This window comes from Herpailurus yagouaroundi, unplaced genomic scaffold, assembly GCF_014898765.1.
Source record: "Herpailurus yagouaroundi ecotype Mexico unplaced genomic scaffold, PumYag 140, whole genome shotgun sequence".
NCBI lineage: Eukaryota > Metazoa > Chordata > Mammalia > Carnivora > Felidae > Herpailurus > Herpailurus yagouaroundi.
This window is the reverse complement of record NW_024412395.1, coordinates 6,953,017-6,971,532: the sequence shown is the minus strand read 5'-3', so window position 1 is coordinate 6,971,532 and position 18,516 is coordinate 6,953,017.

Here is an 18,516-nt window from a genome sequence, read left to right as displayed (position 1 = left end):
CCGTTTTATGTGTGGTTTTTAAAAGAATAAGTAGAGAAATTACATTCACCTCTAACTACTTCAGCCTAGAAGTGACACACATTATTTCACCCACATTACATAGGCCGAAATTCAGTAATACATCCACATTGACTGTAAAGAAAGCTGGAAAACATAGTCTGTCTTTATGACCAACCAACCAACAAATAACATATGCAAATTAATTAATTAATTAACAGATGAGTTGGGCAAAAACACAGTTAATTATCAAAATGTTTAAAATGCATTCACATTCTAGGGGACATTTGTAAAAGTAAAAAAAAAAAACAGGAAATTTTTGAAAGAAAAGAAAGTAAGAACAAAGAAGTTATGAAAAGAGACAGTAAAGGAAAAAATCAGTTGGAAATTAGAGCGAATGTGGAACAGACCTAATATATGGCCACTTTTGACTTTTTAATTCTTCTCTATAATTTCTCTTTTCTCCACTCTTTTCAAAAGTTCCTCTTTTCTTTGTGATTTTCTCACTTAATACTCCTTTTATTTCCTCTCCTTGAACTCTATAGTTTTTTGTGTTTATTTTTATTCTTTGTTTTGACTGTCTTATCTCCTCTTTTACTCCAACTGCCACTTACCCTTCATAAAAAATTGTTCTTGCACGTAACTTCAAGGATCTTATGGAACAAAACAAAACACCTTTGTTGCCTAACCCAGCTAAACAACTCTGATATCTAAAATTCCAAGTCAAGCAGAAGGATAGGTTGCTGTTGAGAACAGCCCCTACAAATGCGCATTGCCAGCCCTTGAAGGCATCATAGCTTATGCCTAAAACACAAACTCTAATCTAAGCTCAAAAGCATTCTGTCCATTCTTCCTTTCAAATAGAATAGCATCACTTCATCCAAAAAATAATTGTCAGGTTCCTATAAACTGAGAAATGGAACTTGAATGGTACCAGATAAAAAGCCTTTGCTTTTGTGTATACATAAAAAAAAAAAAAAAAAAAAAAAAAAAAAAAAAAAAAAAAAAATCTAAAACATCACAAGTATGAGCACATTTTGGTACATAAGCATTTTTATCCAGAATAACCTACCTGAGAAGGAAGCAGTAGAAACTTGTCTGAAGTGAAAGAATGACTTTTTTTCCTCCCTATAAATTGCACTGTATGCAAATACAGTGAATGGAAAAAAAGAATTGCATTTGATTTTCCTGGTTCAGGTTGATGTATTACTTAGTAATTCATTCCTAGCTGAACCTCCTTTCTATTCTCATTCTGTAGTCATCTTAAATCTGTAAACCTAAATAAATTTAGGCTAGATTGCTCAGAAAGTGATGTGTATATGTATGTGTGTGTGTGTTCTTGACAAATCTAAATTCTTTGCACAATTTGCCCACTTGATTTCTAATATACATCTACACAAGCAGGGGAAAAAGTTAAGTTGAATTTAGTTGAAGATTATACTTGATAAAGTACAAGAATCCCATTGAACTCACTGTTTAGATAATCAGAGATGATCCAAAACATTCATTTCATTATCTAGGTGATAAAATTGAGACACAGAGAAGTTGCCTGCTCAAGGATATGTATTATGTAGCAAAACCTTTTATATAATTTAGTTCTTTCTGTCATGTATTTTATAATTTTACTCAGTGCATCAGAGGTAAATGTATACTCCAAATAAATCTTTGTTTGGTGTCTATGATAGGTTGGTACAAAAATCTTTACTCTGGTTATAAACTGTATGTTTTCCCTCACATAGATTTTCCTATATAGTATCTTTAAAAATAAGATGCAAGTAACACAGATCTTCTCATTGAACCAAAATACACTTAAGTTTAGTAAAGCAGAACAAAATTACATAAAGTTTTTTTTTAGCTGATTTAATTATTCTTTTCCAATATGTTACAGCTTGCTTTTTAGTTACAAACTTTCTTTTATGTTGTTTAGTTACAAAGCATATTTATCTGTTTCTGAGCATCAAATGAATACAGACTCACTACAGAAAATTTTTAAAATCCACAAAGAGGAAACACAGTACTCATAATCCCACCATCTGACATTTTAATATCTTATAGGAATTCTTATTGCTGTTGGTATGTAATATTCCACATTTTGAAGTAAAAGAATTATTTACTTTTATTTTATTTTTTTACTTTATTTTCTGTTATTTCATTTCATTTCATTTTTTTAATTTACATTCTCTTAATTTTCCTTTTTGAGAGAGAGACAGAACATGAATGGGGGAGGAGCAGAAAGAGAGGGAGCTGAAGAATCCCAAACAGGCTCAAGGCTCTGAGCTGTCAGCACAGAGCTAAACATGGGGCTTGAACTCATGAACTGTGAAATCATGACCTGAGCCAAAGTTGGATGCTTAAATGACTGAGCCACCCAGGCATCTCCCCCGCCAAAAAAAAATTCTGAGAATAAGGATTTGAGTTCACAGAATACAACCCACCTTATACCCAAAATGGAGCCTCAGATTATAGGAATATAAATTTATATTGGTGTCCCAAATATGCAATGTGCTGAAGCTTTGTTTCCGTTACTGGAAATCTACTGAGTGATAATAACAGCTGTAATGCCTTCATATTTACATAAAATTTACATATGAAAGTTGTTAATGTATTATTAGTTACCAGTGTATTAAATACGATATAACGTATTTTATTATTTTTTTTTATTTTTTTTAATTTATATGTGAAATTTATTGTCAAATTGGTTTCCATACAACACCCAGTGCTCATCCCAAAAGGTGCCCTCCTCAATACCCATCACCCACCTTCTCCTCCCTCCCACCCCCCATCAACCCTCAGTTTGCTCTCAGTTCTCAACAGTCTCTTATGCTTTGGCTCTCTCCCACTCTAACCTCTTTCCTTCCCCTCCCCCATGGGTTCCTGTTAAGTTTCTCAGGATCCACATAAGAGTGAAAACATATGGTATCTGTCTTTCTCTGCATGGCTTATTTCACTTAGCATCACACTCTCCCGTTCCATCCACGTTGCTACAAAAGGCCATATTTCATTTTTTCTCATTGCCACGTAGTATTCCATTGTGTATATAAACCACAATTTCTTTATCCATTCATCAGTTGATGGACATTTAGGCTCTTTCCATAATTTGGCTATTGTTGAGAGTGCTGCTATGAACATTGGGGTACAAGTGCCCCTATGCATAAGTACTCCTGTGTCCCTTGGATAAATTCCTAGCAGTGCTATTGCTGGGTCATAGGGTAGGTCTATTTTTAATTTTCTGAGGAACCTCCACACTGCTTTCCAGAGCGGCTGCACCAATTTGCATTCCCACCAAGAGTGCAAGAGGGTTCCCGTTTCTCCACATCCTCTCCAGCATCTATAGTCTCCTGATTTGTTCATTTTGGCCACTCTGACTGGCGTGAGGTGATACCTGAGTGTGGTTTTGATTTGTATTTCCCTGATAAGGAGCGACGCTGAACATCTTTTCATGTGCCTGTTGGCCATCCGGATGTCTTCTTTAGAGAAGTGTCTATTCATGTTTTCTGCCCATTTCTTCACTGGGTTATTTGCTTTTCGGGTGTGGAGTTTGGTGAGCTCTTTATAGATTTTGGATACTAGCCCTTTGTCCGATATGTCATTTCCAAATATCTGTTCCCATTCCGTTGGTTGCCTTTTAGTTTTGTTGGTTGTTTCCTTTGCTGTGCAGAAGCTTTTTATCTTCATAAGGTCCCAGTAGTTCATTTTTGCTTTTAATTCCCTTGCCTTGGGGATGTGTCAAGTAAGAGATTGCTACGGCTGAGGTCAGAGAGGTCTTTTCCTGCTTTCTCCTCTAAGGTTTTGATGGTTTCCTGTCTCACATTCAGGTCCTTTATCCATTTTGAGTTTATTTTTGTGAATGGTGTGAGAAAGTGGTCTAGTGTCAACCTTCTGCATGTTGCTGTCCAGTTCTCCCAGCACCATTTGTTAAAGACACTGTCTTTTTTCCATTGGATGTTCTTTCCTGCTTTGTCAAAGATGAGTTGGCCATACGTTTGTGAGTCTAGTTCTGGGGTTTCTATTCTATTCCATTGGTCTATGTGTCTGTTTTTGTGCCACGATATAACTTATTTTAATTGCTTAACGCAAAATATCAGTGTAAGTTCCCTGTGCTGAATATTTAAGAAGCTAAAGTGAATAATGTTTGAAAGAAATAGCCTATTAGCATAGTAAGGATTTTTGTACTAAACCAGAAAATCATTTCGGTGTGTGTATGGAATTTTGTTTGTCAGTGCACATTCTAGGTGTCCTGCATCCTTTGTATATTTTGATAGCCTCACTGCTACTGCGAGTCTCTCATATTCATATAATGGTTCAGTTTTGTACATATATCACAAACATAGCCTCTCACTAGGTGCAAAGAACTATTTTTTGAACTCCGGGTTAATTTACTTAACCCTCACAGTACTTAGGAAACTCATGCAGTGAGCCTTTAAATGAATTGACGAAGGTCACAAAGTTGGTAAATGGAAGACCTGGGACTTGGCTGTCAGGCTCCAGATCTCTGTGACAAATCTGGATACAATCCACAGTATATAGCCTGTCTCATGCTAATGTGAAATATCACAGATATTTATCTTTTTATCTGTGGTATATAGGTTATATACATATGGCATGTATGTGTGTATACACACACACACACACACACACACACACACCCCTACAGATAGATGATGGGTAGATAGATAGATACATACATACATAATACATAGATAGATAGATACATAGCTATATAGATACGTAGATACATAGAAACATAGATGGATAGATAATAGATGAAATATAGATGATAGATAGATAGATAGATAGATAATAGATAGACACATAGATATTTCAAATAATCTGACATATATTTTCACCATTTAAAACTCACAACTCCTCCTAAGCTAGGTGAGTAAATATATGAGGTTATATTTTATCCACATTCTCTATTCCCTTAATGGTCACTTCAACCTTGCACTACCTGGGTCAAAATGTTTAGAATCATCTCAAACTTCTTTTGTCTTTTCACAATCCTCATTAAATAACCCTTTGACAAAACCTGTATCACCGCTTTCTGTCCAACAAATGCTATGTCAGCTACCTTCCTGGTATATCATCTCTGTCTTGGATTGTTGCAAAAGCCTCCTTAAAAAAATTAATGTTTATTTGTTATTTTTGAGTGACAGAGTGCAGGTGGGGGAGGGGCCGAGAGAGAGGGAGACACAGAATCTGAAGCAGGCTCCAGGCTCTGAGCTGTCAGCACAGAGCCTGACGTGGTCAGATACTTAACCAACCAAGCCACCCAGGCGCCCCGCAAAAGCCTCTTCATTGGTCTTTCTGTTCTGTCTTTGCCCACCTTCAATCTGTCCTCAACATAACATCCAGAGTACTATCATCAACATGTAAGTGGAACTCAGTCCTTTTTTTTTTTTTTTTTCCTTGCTCAAATACCTCTAATACCATTTACAGTAACATGGCATCAGTATGCCCAGATGGGTTTTATGCATTCTGGCTTCCTCTCCAACTTCATCTACTCTATTCTCCCTGTGCTTTCACTCAGCTATAGCCACACTGTCCTCCTTGCTTGTTGCAGAACATGTCAGCAAGGCCTTGCCCTTTGCTGGTTCTTTGGTCCTTTGGACTGGAATCCTTTCTCTAAGTCAGAGGCTTAACCAACTGAGCCACCCAGGCACCCTAGCTAATTTATTATTTAAAATAATAAAGGATCCCAATTTTTTAACATTTACTTTTGAGAGAGAGAGACAAAGCATGAATGGGGAAGGGGTAGAGAGAGAGGGAGACACAGAATCCAAAGCAGGCTCCAGGCTCTGACCTGTCAGCACAGAGTCAGACAAGGGCCTTGAACCCAGAAACGGTGGGATCATGACCTGAGCTGAAGTAGGACACTGAACCGACTGAGCCACCCAGGTGCCCTTCTATTGAGTTAATTTAAATAAGGCCCCTAAAAACCATGAATCCTTAGAAAAGAGTATACAATGAAGAATAATTTACACATACAAGTACAGAAATTAAATTCTAAATGCCAACTCTTCTACTATTATACTTTTATTTATAACATGTACTTGAATGAAGTCTCAGCTTTCCATGCCTATTTTAATATACCACAATTCATAAATGTATTGTCATATGTCCAGCTTATTATTTTTTTCACTTTAAAATAATATGGGGGGGGTGAAATTCACATGGCATAAAATTCAACATTTTAAAGTGGACATTTCCGGGGCGCCTGGGTGGCTCAGTCGGTTAAGCGGCCAACTTCGGCCCAGGTCATGATCTCGCGGTCCGTGAGTTCAAGCCCCACGTCAGGCTCTGTGCTGACAGCTCAGAGCCTGGAGCCTGTTTCAGATTCTGTGTCTGCCTCTCTCTCTGACCCTCCCCCGTTCATTCTCTGTCTCTCTCTGTCTCAAAAATAAATAAACGTTAAAAAAATTTTTTTTAAATAAAGTGGACACTTCCATGCATTTTAGGACATTCTCGATATTGTACAACTCTCGCATATAGCTAACTCCAAAATATTTCCATCACTTGAAAGTAACACTCCTTACCCCTAAGCAGTTTCTGCCTATCACTTCTTTCCCTAAGCTCTGGAAACCACTAATCTGCATTCTGTCTCTTGAGATTTATCTATTTTGGATATTTCATATAAATAGAAATCTAGAATAGAATAGTTTTACATCTTCATTTCCATTTCAAATGCCTTTTTTTTTTCATGTCTAATTGCTATGGTTAAAACTACCAGTACAATGATGAATATCAGCATGGAAGCAGACATTCCTGTGTTGTTCCTAATCTTAGAGGGAAATATTTCAGTTTTTCACCCCAGAGTACAATGTTAGCTGTGGATTTTTCATAAATGCACTCATGTTGGTAAAGTTTCCTTCTAGCACTAACTTAACTGTTTTTTTAGCAAAAAAAGGTGTTGATTTTTTCAAATACTTTATCTGGATCTATTGAAATGCTCACATGTCTTTCTGTTGTTGATGTTTATTTGACTAATGTAGTAGTATGTTACATTGACATTTTCATATTAAATCAAATTTGTATAGTCGTATAAATAGCTGCTGTTGTTTTTGATTTTATACTATTTTGTTGAGAATTTCTGCATTTGTATTTTTTTTTGTCCTGTGATATCTTTATCTGGGATTAGTATAAAGTAATGCTGACTTCATTGAATGAGGTAGGAAGTGTTCTCTCCTCTTCTAATTTTTAGAAGATTTTGAAAAGGATGGGAGTTGACTCTTCCTTAAATTATTAGTAGAATTCACCAGTGAAGACATCTGGACCTGAGCTTTACTTTTTTGACACTTTGTTGTTGTTGTTTTATTTTTTCTAATTATATCACTTCACTTGTTATAGGTATAAGATTTTCTGTTTCTTATTGATTTAATTTTTGTAATTTGCGTGTTTCTAAGAATTTTCCATTCCATCTAAGTTATTTGATTAGTTAACATATAGTTGTTCATAGTATTTTCCTAGAATCTTTTTTCTTTTCTTTTTTCTTTTTTTTGTAAAGTAAATAGTAATGTCTCCACTTTTATTTCTGATTTTAATTATATGTGTCTTCTCTCTCTCTCTCTCTCTCTCTCTCTCTTTTTGCTTTGGTAGTCTAATTAAACACTTAATCAAATTTGTTGATCTTTTCAGAGTCAACTTATTTATTCTCCTTTGGATTTTCAATTTCAATTTCATTCATGTCTGTTCTAACCTTTATTATTCTTTTCCTTTTATAAACTTTGGGTTTAGTTTACTCTTCTTTTTCTAGTTCCTAAGGTTTAAAGTCAGGTTATTGATTTGAGATTGCTCTCTTTCTTTTTTAAGTATAGGTGTTTACTGTCCTAAATTTCCCTCTGAGTACTGACTTCACTGCATGTCATAAGTTCTAATACATTATGTTTGCATTTTCATTCATTTCTAAGTATTATCTAATTTCCCTTGTATCTTATTTGACCTATTAGTTAAGAATATATTGTTTACATTCTATAATTTGGGAATTTTCCATTCTTTCCATAGGTTTATTACACTGTGGTCAGAAAAGTTACTTTAGATGATTTTACTGTTCTTAAATTTATTGAAACTTATTTTGTTACCTAACATCTGGTCTATCCTGGAGAATTTCCTGTGCACTAGGGTGGAACATACTATTGTTGTTGGGTAGAGTGTTCTATGTCTTGGTGTATACTGTTGTTAAATCCACTCTTCTTTAACTGAATCTCAGTGTAGACGTTGTACCCATTATTGAAAGTAAGGAGGGGTGGGGCAAGGGCAAGTAAAAATGCCACAAAGTTTTTTCAATTATTTTTTAAGTTGCTGTTCCTTGATTTGCTGTTTGTTGTAGTTTTGGCTGTTTTCTGGAGTTTTAACAGCTGGTTCTATCAATTTTGCTTTTTTTTTTTTTTTTTTTTGATGTTTCTGTGGAAGAATGGGTATTGGGAGTTATCTATGGCATCATTTTTCTGATGTCACTCTTTAAATTATTTTTAAAGCATTCTTAAAAAAACCTCTGAAAAATGTGGTTTAAGATTTCAATGTAGGCATACATATGTGTATACATATCATATATACATGTATATATATGTAATTATTTTGTAAACAAATGCATATAAGCATATTGATATATACATATACATTTTTAAAGGTATTTTGCATCAAAAGCAGGAGCAACCAAATTCTAATCAACCAAATTCACCATGATGATTTTTAATGCTCACCGCATCTGTTTATTTTCATAGCAGAGGCAGTTTGCTTTATGTGAGAACAGATGTATGTGTGATTATTTGCACTGAAAACCCAAACATTGGAGTAAAGCAGCAATTTACAATTGCTGCCTGAGACTTCTCCTAAGTACACAATTAGTGAACAATGAAGACCTCATTACCTCTTATATCTTTACAAACAATTAAACTTGGTGGTGTGAAAACACGGGCAGGAAAACATACATACACGTAAACACACATCACCCTATTTTGAATTCCCTGAAACCAGAGAACATTTGCTCTCTTATTAGAAATTCTCCTTTAGATGAAAGTTAACCCAGGAGTTGGTTTTGTCTTGATATCCCCTTAGCTTTTTGATATCTGTTTCAATTATTCATTTAATCATTTATTTATTTTTGATAAAAGGAGGGAAAACACAATAGAAGGAAAGATATCATGAGTAGAAAACCACCTTCATTCAAGATTTTAGTAAATCTTTGTCAAATTAATCTCTATTTAGCTACCATCCCCTTGGGGATAATAGGACAATTACTCATGAACAATTCCTCCAACTGAGATGTTAATCTTTCAGTACCTTTATCTATTTTTGTGCAAATGGAAGATACCCATGTTTACAATACATGTTTACTTTACGTTAAATTAAACGGGTGCTTACTTTAAATGTATGGACTCCATCAAGGAGCAGGCCTTTTGGTGCCCTACAGCAATCCTATTACACTCATTGCGTTCATCAAAATCATGCTCTCATAGGAGATTTTTGATACCTGCTCCTCTTTCAAACCTTTATTCGCTTTTAGGTGATGACCTTCCTCCTTCACTGACATACTATGAGCCATCCTAAGAGAACATCCCCTTCATCCATCCTACATCAGCCAACTGACACATATTCTGCCTTTGTTTCCATTCCCATGCATGTGCCTCCCTGAGCCTAACTCAGTTTAAATTTTTATTGTAACTCAAGGTAGTCAACGTACAGTGTTATGTTAGTTTCAGGTGTACAATAGAGTGATTCAACAATTCCATACATGACCCGGTGCTCATCACAAGTGCACTCATTCCTTAATCCCCATTGTCTATTTCACCCATCCCCCCACCCACCTCCCCTCTGGTAACCATCAGTTTATTCTCTAAGTTCAGAGTGTTTCTTGGTTTACCTCTCTCTCTCCCTCTCTCTTTTTTCCCCCTTGTACATTTGTTTTGTTTCTTAAACTTCACATAGGAGTGAAATCACATGGTATGTGTCTTTCTCTGACTGACTTACCTAATAAACGACTAGTATCCAAAATATACGAAGAACTTATATAACTTAACACTCCAAAAACATATGCTCCAATTTAAAAATGGGTAGAAGACATGAACAAACATTTTTCCAAAGAAGACATCCAGATGACCAATAAGCACATGAAAACATGCTCAACATTACTCCTCATCAGGGAAATGCAAATCAAAAACACAAAGAGATGTCACCTCATACCTGTCAGAATAGCCGAACTCAACAACACAAGAAACAACGGGTGTTGGTGAGGATGTGGAGAAAAAGAAACCCTCATGCACTGCACTATTGGTACGAAGGCAAAGTGGTACAGCCACTAGGGAAAACAGTATGGAGGCGACTCAAAAATTAAAAATAGAACTACTTTATGATCCACCAATGGCACTACTGGGTAATTAATTACCCAAAGAACACAAGAACACTAATTCAAAGGGATGCAAGCACCCCTGTGTTTATAGCAGTATTATCTACAATAGTCAAATTATAGAAGCAACCCAAGTGTCCATCAATTGATGGATGGATAGGGGAAATGTGGTAAATATGTACACTGGAATACTACTTAGCCATAAAAATGAAAGAAAACTTACCATTTGTAAGGACATGGATGACACTAGGGAGTATAATGCTAAACAAAATCAGTCTGTCGGAGGAAAACACATACCCAGTTTTATATACAGCCCACTTTCCCTAAAACTCTAGGTTCATGCATGCAACTGCCTAATCATCATTGCCATTCAAAGGTAAACTAGGAACCTCAAAAATGATTTTAAAATTTTTATTAGATTAAAACAAATATTGAGTATCTAAAATATAATTGTACAGTTCAGTGAATTTCTAAAAAGACAACGCAGCATTTACCAGCACCATAAATGCTGCTCTTTTGTCCTTTGACAGTAATTGTCAACACCCAAATTACCAATATCCTAATTTCTAATACTATAGGCTAATTTTGTGTTTTATACTTTTTATAAATGGAACCATATAATGTATACTCCTCTGCATCTATTTCTTCCTAACATTTGTGGGATGCCTTCATGATGTTTCAGTATAAATACATCATAAATTGTTGTTGACAAGTAGTTTGCTTCTAGTTTTGGGGTGTTACGATAGTGCTTGTGTGAGATTTCTTGCACATAAATTTTCATGTAATTTGTATATGGCTCTATCTGGTATACGTCTCGAGTGGAATTCTTCACGTTACCTCGGTAGACACTACAACACAGTTTTCCAGGGTGACACCAATTTGTACTCTGTTCAGCAGTTTTTCAAAATAATCTTGAATGTAACATAGCCAAAACCACACTTCTTCTTGCCTCCCACAAACTAGCATCTTCTAGTCCTCTGCCATGTATGTGGCAAATTTATTTTTTCTGTTTGATCGTACATGCTAAAACACAATCTTGACAACATCCTTAATGCTTATTATGCTCTGTGCTGTATTTCCAAATTATCAGCAAATGCTGAAGCTTCCCTTTGTTTTTCTTGAAGTTTCTCTTTAAAAACCACATGATAATATATATGCATATAAATGGTAAAATATGTATGTATAAATTGTATATAAAATATATATCCATTTACATAGATAAGTGCAACCACTTGGTCTAAGATGCCATTTGTTTCTTGCCTGGTTTTTAATTGCTGACCTATTTCTTTAAGATTTTATTCTTATTTTATTCTATTTTAAAGTTTTTATTTATTTATTTTGAGAGAGAGAGAGAGAGAGAGAGAGAGAGAGTGTGTGTGTGTGTGTGTGTGAGTGGGTGAGGGGCAGAGAGAGAGGGAGGGAGACAATTCCAAGTGGGCTTTGCACCATCAGCATGAAGCCTGATGTGGGGCTTGATCTCATGAACCATGAGATCATGACCTCAGCCAAGCCAAGAGCCAGATGCCCAACCAACTGAGCCACCCAGACGCCCCTTAAGATTTTATTTTTAAGTAGTCTCTACACCCAGCATAAGGCTTGAACCCATAAACCTGAGATCAAGAGCCACATTCTCCATTGACTGAGCCAGCCCAGTGCCCCAAATACCTACATATTTCCATTTCATCTTTCATAGTCAATTCTCCATTGAGCAGCCAGAGTAATTATAAAGCATAAGCCACAACATGTCTTCATAGATGCCTCATCTCATTTCAAATAAAAGACTTTTACAATGGTCTATAGCCCTGTCATGACTTGCGTCTTGTTTTTTATCTTATTGTCTCCTGCCACATTTCCCCCCGTGGCCTCCCTGCTCTTGCTCAAGTATCCCTTATTCCTGGTTTTTATTTCTAGTTCTTTATGCATGCTCTTATTCCCGCCTAGGTGTTCTTCCCCTGGTAGGCAATCTCTTTCCACATGTCACCTCATTAAAAAGTAAATATTAATCCCTGCACTCCCGTGGCCCTCCCTTTTCCCTTACTTTCCATTTGTCTGTATAGTAGTTATTGACATTGTAACTATTTATTTATAAGCCCACCAGGGCTGGAAAATATGTATGGCAAAAATATGACTTTGTTTTATTCAAGCTGTTTCCCAATTACCCTCAACAATGTCTGGTATAGGGCAGGTGCTGAAATGAAATATATTTATGAGTAAATAAATGTAGTTGTCAACAAGTTCCTCCATTAACAAGCTATTTTCAAAAGAAAGTGATAACCCAAAAATATCCTTAAGAATTGAAAAACATTTAAAAGATAATCCAGTCCAAATTTTTCTGTCCAAACGGAAAATCACAAGAGAGATACTCAAAGATGTTAAGTAATATAAATGCGTTAATCAATTCAGAATAGCTAGAAGATGTTGTTCATGACTAAAATATGTGTATTTTCTAAAAAGTTAATTATTTGTATTAACCCATTATCAATTAAATAGTACACATTTCTGATTGCTTATTAAATTACATTTAGCATGATCCAATATTTCTAAATGTTCATTGGTTATTCAAAGTTGCAATTCGATGTAAGAATGATTTCTCTAAAAAAAAAAAAAAAACAAAAACAGGGAGTGCCTGGGTGGCTCAGTTGGTTAAGTGTCCGACTTCGGCTTAGGTCATGATCTCTCAGTTTGTGAGTTCGAGCCCCGCATCGGGCTCTGTGCTGACAGCTCAGAGCCTGGAGCCTGTTTCAGATTCTGTGTCTCCTCCTCTCTCTACCCCTCCCATGCTCATGCTCTGTCTCTCTCTGTCTCTTAATAATAAATAAATGTTTAAGAAAAAAACAGAATGATTTTTCTAAATTGTAATAACATTATGGATTCTAAGACCAAAAAGTGCATGGATCAATGATAAAATGTAGGTGATCAGAGATTTCTGAAACAATATAGATCTCTCAATTATGTAATCTTAAAAAATTCTCAGTATGACCTATAGTAGAACATTTAAGTTTTAAAATATTCAAATCAGGGGAGCCTGAGTGTCTCAGTTGGTTAAGTGTCAAACTCTTGATTTCAGCTCAGGTCATGATCTCACAATTTGTGAGATTAAGCCTGGCATTAAGCACCACACTGACAGTGCAGAGCCTGCTTGGGATTCTAACAAATACACGTATGAAATCATAAGAAATATATACTGGTGTCTGACTCCAGTTCCTGACACAAGACTTTGAAAACCCTTAGAAATTCCTAAGTGATAAGAACAGTAGGAACATCTTTTGTCCATTAAGGTAACTCTAGGTGGACTTCTGTAAGTCTCCTGAATAGAGGCTAGTAATTTGAAAGTCCAAGCCATGATTAAGAGTTAAAATTATCCTCCAGAGTCCAGAGAGGGGAGGAAAATTTTACCAACAATTGATTATGCCTACTTGAGTAAGCTTCCATAAAACATCCAATAGTATGGGGTTCAAGGACATTCCAGCCTGTGAACACATCCTTATACTAGGAGGGTGATGCACCTTAATTTCATGGGGGAAAAAAATTCTTGCACTCAGGACTCTCCCAGATCTTGCCTTATATATCTCTTTATCTGGGTATTCATACCTTTATCACATCCTTTAATAAATTGCTAAATGTAAGTTAAGTGTTTCCCTGAATTGTTCGAGCTGTTCCAGCAAATAATCAAATCCAAGGGGAAGGATGTCATGGGTACCTCTTATTTGTAGCCATGTTGGACAGAAGTTGTAGATAACCTGGGGACCTACCACTTGCACTTGGCATCAGAAGTGTGTGGGGGGAGAGAGTCTTATGGGACTCTTATGGGACTGAGCCATTAACCTGTGGCATTGAATGATATCTCTAGGTAGATAGTGTCAGAATTGAGTTAAATTATAGAATTGTGTCGTAGAATCGTTCATTGTCGGAGCCCCCCGACCTCCCCCCCCACTGCATAATTTGCTGAACAGAAGTGTCAGAAGTGAAGTGTTCTTTGTGAAAATAAAGGAAAAAGTTACAGGAGGATAGCTGAAGGATTATCCAGCACAACACATTCAGATGTGATGGTGTTAAATCCTATTCTGAGCTCAAGCTTCAGTCAGACAAATATGAGAGAATCCTGGTCTCTGGTTGTAAGAGAACATTGATTGGAAGGGTAGGATATCATGTAGACCAGGATAAAGAAGAGAGAGACAGAAGACACTAAAGTCCAGCTTTTATAACTCCTCTGCAGGTAGTATGATGACAGCAAGGACAATGATATAATTCAGAGGGGTCATTAGGTATGCAGAACTGACTCATAATCAACCTGACCTCCTTGATTTCTGAACACACTGACGTTGAGCAAGTTACATCATCTCTGTAGCCTAAAGTTCTTCATCTGGAAGGATAATGATTCTTATTTTGTACTAGGATTAATAGGTAATATATTCAAGCTCTGGTTACACGGCTCACATTAAATAAATAAGAACCCTCTGCTTTCTGCTTATCTTCTACAGAAGTTCTTAGCAAGAAGTTGAGTCTTTTTTTTTTTTTCAGGGGAGAGAGTATTGTTGTTCCCAAATCAGGATGTTCTATATCAAGCAGACACAGCCTTAGTATGCTCTTCCTCATCTCTCTTGACATTTAACAGAATAGTGAAGGACATGAGAGTGAAACAATGAATTTACATTTTAAAGCTTCTCTGGACTCTGAAGATGAATAACCTGGTTGAGACTCTAGGGCTCATCAGCCCTATGATAATGGACAGATGTGAATGTGTCAACCAACTCCACCTAAATGTAAGACATCTAAGATCCATTGAACCATTAAGAACATTTGCAAATGTGTTTTCACTTAACATTTTTTTAATCAGAGATAATTCAAAGAAAAAAAAACTTAGCTAAGTACAGGGTGATCCACGATGGTGGCAAAAGAATATGCTGAACTAATCCCCTGCCATGGATACACCAAATCTAAACACCAAATATGGATTGTTTTCTTCTGAAAAAGATCTGAAAACGAGACTACTCTCCATTATAAAAGATAAAAGGTTCACATTGGGACAGGTAAGAGAGGCAGAGGAAAGGTCTTGCAAAAGCCATACCTCCTATGCAGTGACACACGATATGGAGGAATGTCACCAGATAGGTGCTCCTCCTAGAGGTTGAAAGGAAGGTGCCCCACTTTGGGCACCCCAGTCCCTGTGATCTATACCAGAGAGATGAGCACCAGAATGCCTGGCTTAGGCAACCAATGAGGCTGATGTCTGGGGAATGGTCCCAAAGTGCAATAGGAAACAGATTCTCCTCCTGGACGGCTTGCATATGGTCTCATCCCAAGACCCAGAGAAGACATCAGTTTGAAAAGCACCCAGACTATCTGTGAGGGAGATTCATTTGCTGATCTCGGGCAAACAGCTGGAAGAGCAGGTCGTTGAGACGCTGGTAGATGCCATGGTCGCATTACCCTAGCCTGTTAGCACAGATGGGTGAGCTCAGACGTGTCAACCTCTCCCCACTTTGCTGGTACTCACAAGAGTGAGTGGGCCAGGCACTTCCTGAGGCCAGAAGGGAAGGGTGATTACAGCATTCCTCGAGTCCTTGGCAAGGGTTGGAGAGCATGAACCAGTGGTAACAGAGTTCTCACACCCTCAGCTAAAGTCTGTGAGTTATGGCAGTTGCAACCTTTGCCTAACTGCTGGCTGAGACTGGTGAGTATGAAAGTCATAGCATTTTCCCTCCACCAGCCAAAGACCAGTGCACACACTCTCACAAAGCACTCTCCTGTTGCATTGCTGAAGCATGTGTGTAATTCACACCAGGAATACTGCTTGGTTTCATGGCCCTGGTTTCCAGGAGGGCTCAAGTGCTAGAACTCCATGGGACTGTAACAATTGGAAAGGTAGTCATTGGCAAGCCATCATCCATAGGGCACAGCGCAGACAACAGACTGACACAAAACCCCACCCTTCTTGTGAAAAAAACCTATTTACTTAGCCTGGAGTTTCAGCCTAAAGGACAGGTATTAGGTTTCCCACACATCTAGAGGCTGAGAAGGTGCTCCCAAGGAACATAAGCAGTGAGACACAATCTTTGTGCAGCCCTTTGGCCCGGCTACAGCTCAATGAGACTTTCCATGATAGAGCTTATATACTTGCTTGGAGCCCAGATTTTTGCACCTGTAGCCCAAAAGGCCATCTGCAGAACTCCCGGTCTAGAAGCCAATTACAATTGCAGCCCCACAGACTATATATTTGCATACTTTAAAAACTGCTGCCTGAGGTTCTGGCTTCTAATCAACCTGAAACTAGGGACTAAATAAGATTCCTCCCTTGGATCACTGGCAGGTCTTGGCACACCCTCAAAAATGAGGCATATCAAGAATAAATCAGTTTAGGCAATCACAAAACTTTGAGAGACACCCAAGGGCTAGTTCAATATCAAACAAGGATTATCACCTATACAAACCCTCTCCTTCAACTGACTGAGGTAGTTGTTTTGCCTAGTACCTAGAAAACACACACACACACACACACACACACACGAGTCAAACAATTGAGGAAACAGAGAAATATGTTCCAAATGCAAGAACAAGAGAAAACCTCAGAAAAAGACCTTAATGAAACAGAGATAAGTAATCTACCTGATAAATAAGTCAACATAATAGTTACAAAGATGCTCCCTGAACTTAGGAGAAGAATGGATGAGCACAGTAAGGATTTAAAAAAAGAGCTAGAAAATATATGAAGTAGCAAAGAGAAGTCACAGAGCTGAATGTAAAACCTAAACTGAAAAAGACACTTGAAGGATTCAACAGCAGACAAGATGAAGCGGAAGAACAGATCAGGGAACTTGAATCACCAGAGCAATGGAACTCACCCAAACAGGGAGGCGAAAAGGAACAAATATTTTGAAAACATGAAGATAACATAAGGCACCTCTGGGACAACATCCAGCTTACTAACATTTGCTTATAAGGGCTCCATAAGTAGAAGAAAGAACAAAAAGAGCAGGAAGTTTATTTAGAGGAATAATGGCTGGGGCACCTGGGTGGCTCGGTTGGTCCGAATTCAGCTCAGGTCATGATCTTGCGGTTTGTGAGTTGGAGCCCCACAACGGGTGCTGTGCTGAGAGCTGGGAGCCTAGAGCCTGCTTTGGATTCTGTGTCTCCCTCTCTCTCTTCCCTTCCTCTGCTCACGCTCTGTCTCTCAAAAATAAATAAATAAATAAATAAATAAATAAATAAATAAATAAAGGAATAACGGCTGAAACCTTCTTTAACTGATGGAAGGAAACAGACCTTCATACAAAGGAAAGATCTAGAGCCATTTTGAAAATGTATGTTTCAACTTTTTTTCCAGCAAGTCTTTGTATTTCCAGAGAGAGGAAAGCACCATTTTGCATCAATACCAAAACTCATTTTTTCCCTTGAGAATTAAATAACTCCATGATGATAAAAAATATGACAACCAAGTTTAATGGCATTCATTCATCTACCAACACATGCTCTGATATACTGAAGCATAATTGTACAGCCCTCAAAAAAGATATAAAGGCATATTCTTAAAGACTTTGTTTTGATAAAGTAAGCTGACAGAACACAGAATTCAGTGTTCTCTGATGCTGAAGAGTAAAACAGACAGTGAATGATTATGATAGTGAAATTTGGGAGCTAATCTTTCTATTCCCTAATGTCATTGGTGAAGGTAATGAGACCGAATTCTCACAGCAGTGTTTCTATTGCTGAATGAATTACCGGGTAATTCTAGAAATAACACATTGGCAGAAATAAGGAGATTATCAAACAAGTTGTGTGGCCTCATAGAAATGAGCTGGTTAGGGGCCGAAATGGAAGCTCAGTTGTGTCTTTTGGTCCCTGTAGGAGTATTTTCCTTACTTACACCATGAGGATGATACGCACCTCACAAGCTACAAGCAGAGCTCTGGTGGGGAAATCTTTCATTGTTTGGCACAGGAATCGATTCAGTGGATGACAATGAGAAAGAACACATAGAACTTAGGCTCAAAATGTGGAGATAGAGGGGCGCCTGGGTGGCTCAGTCGGTTAAGTGTCTGACTCTTGATCTCAGCTCAGGTCGTGATCACAGTTTGTGAGTTCAAGCCCCACATCAGGCTCTGTGCTGATGGTGGGGAGCTTGCTTGGGATTATATCTTTACTTCTCTCTGCGTCTCCCCAGCTTGTTCTCTCTCTCT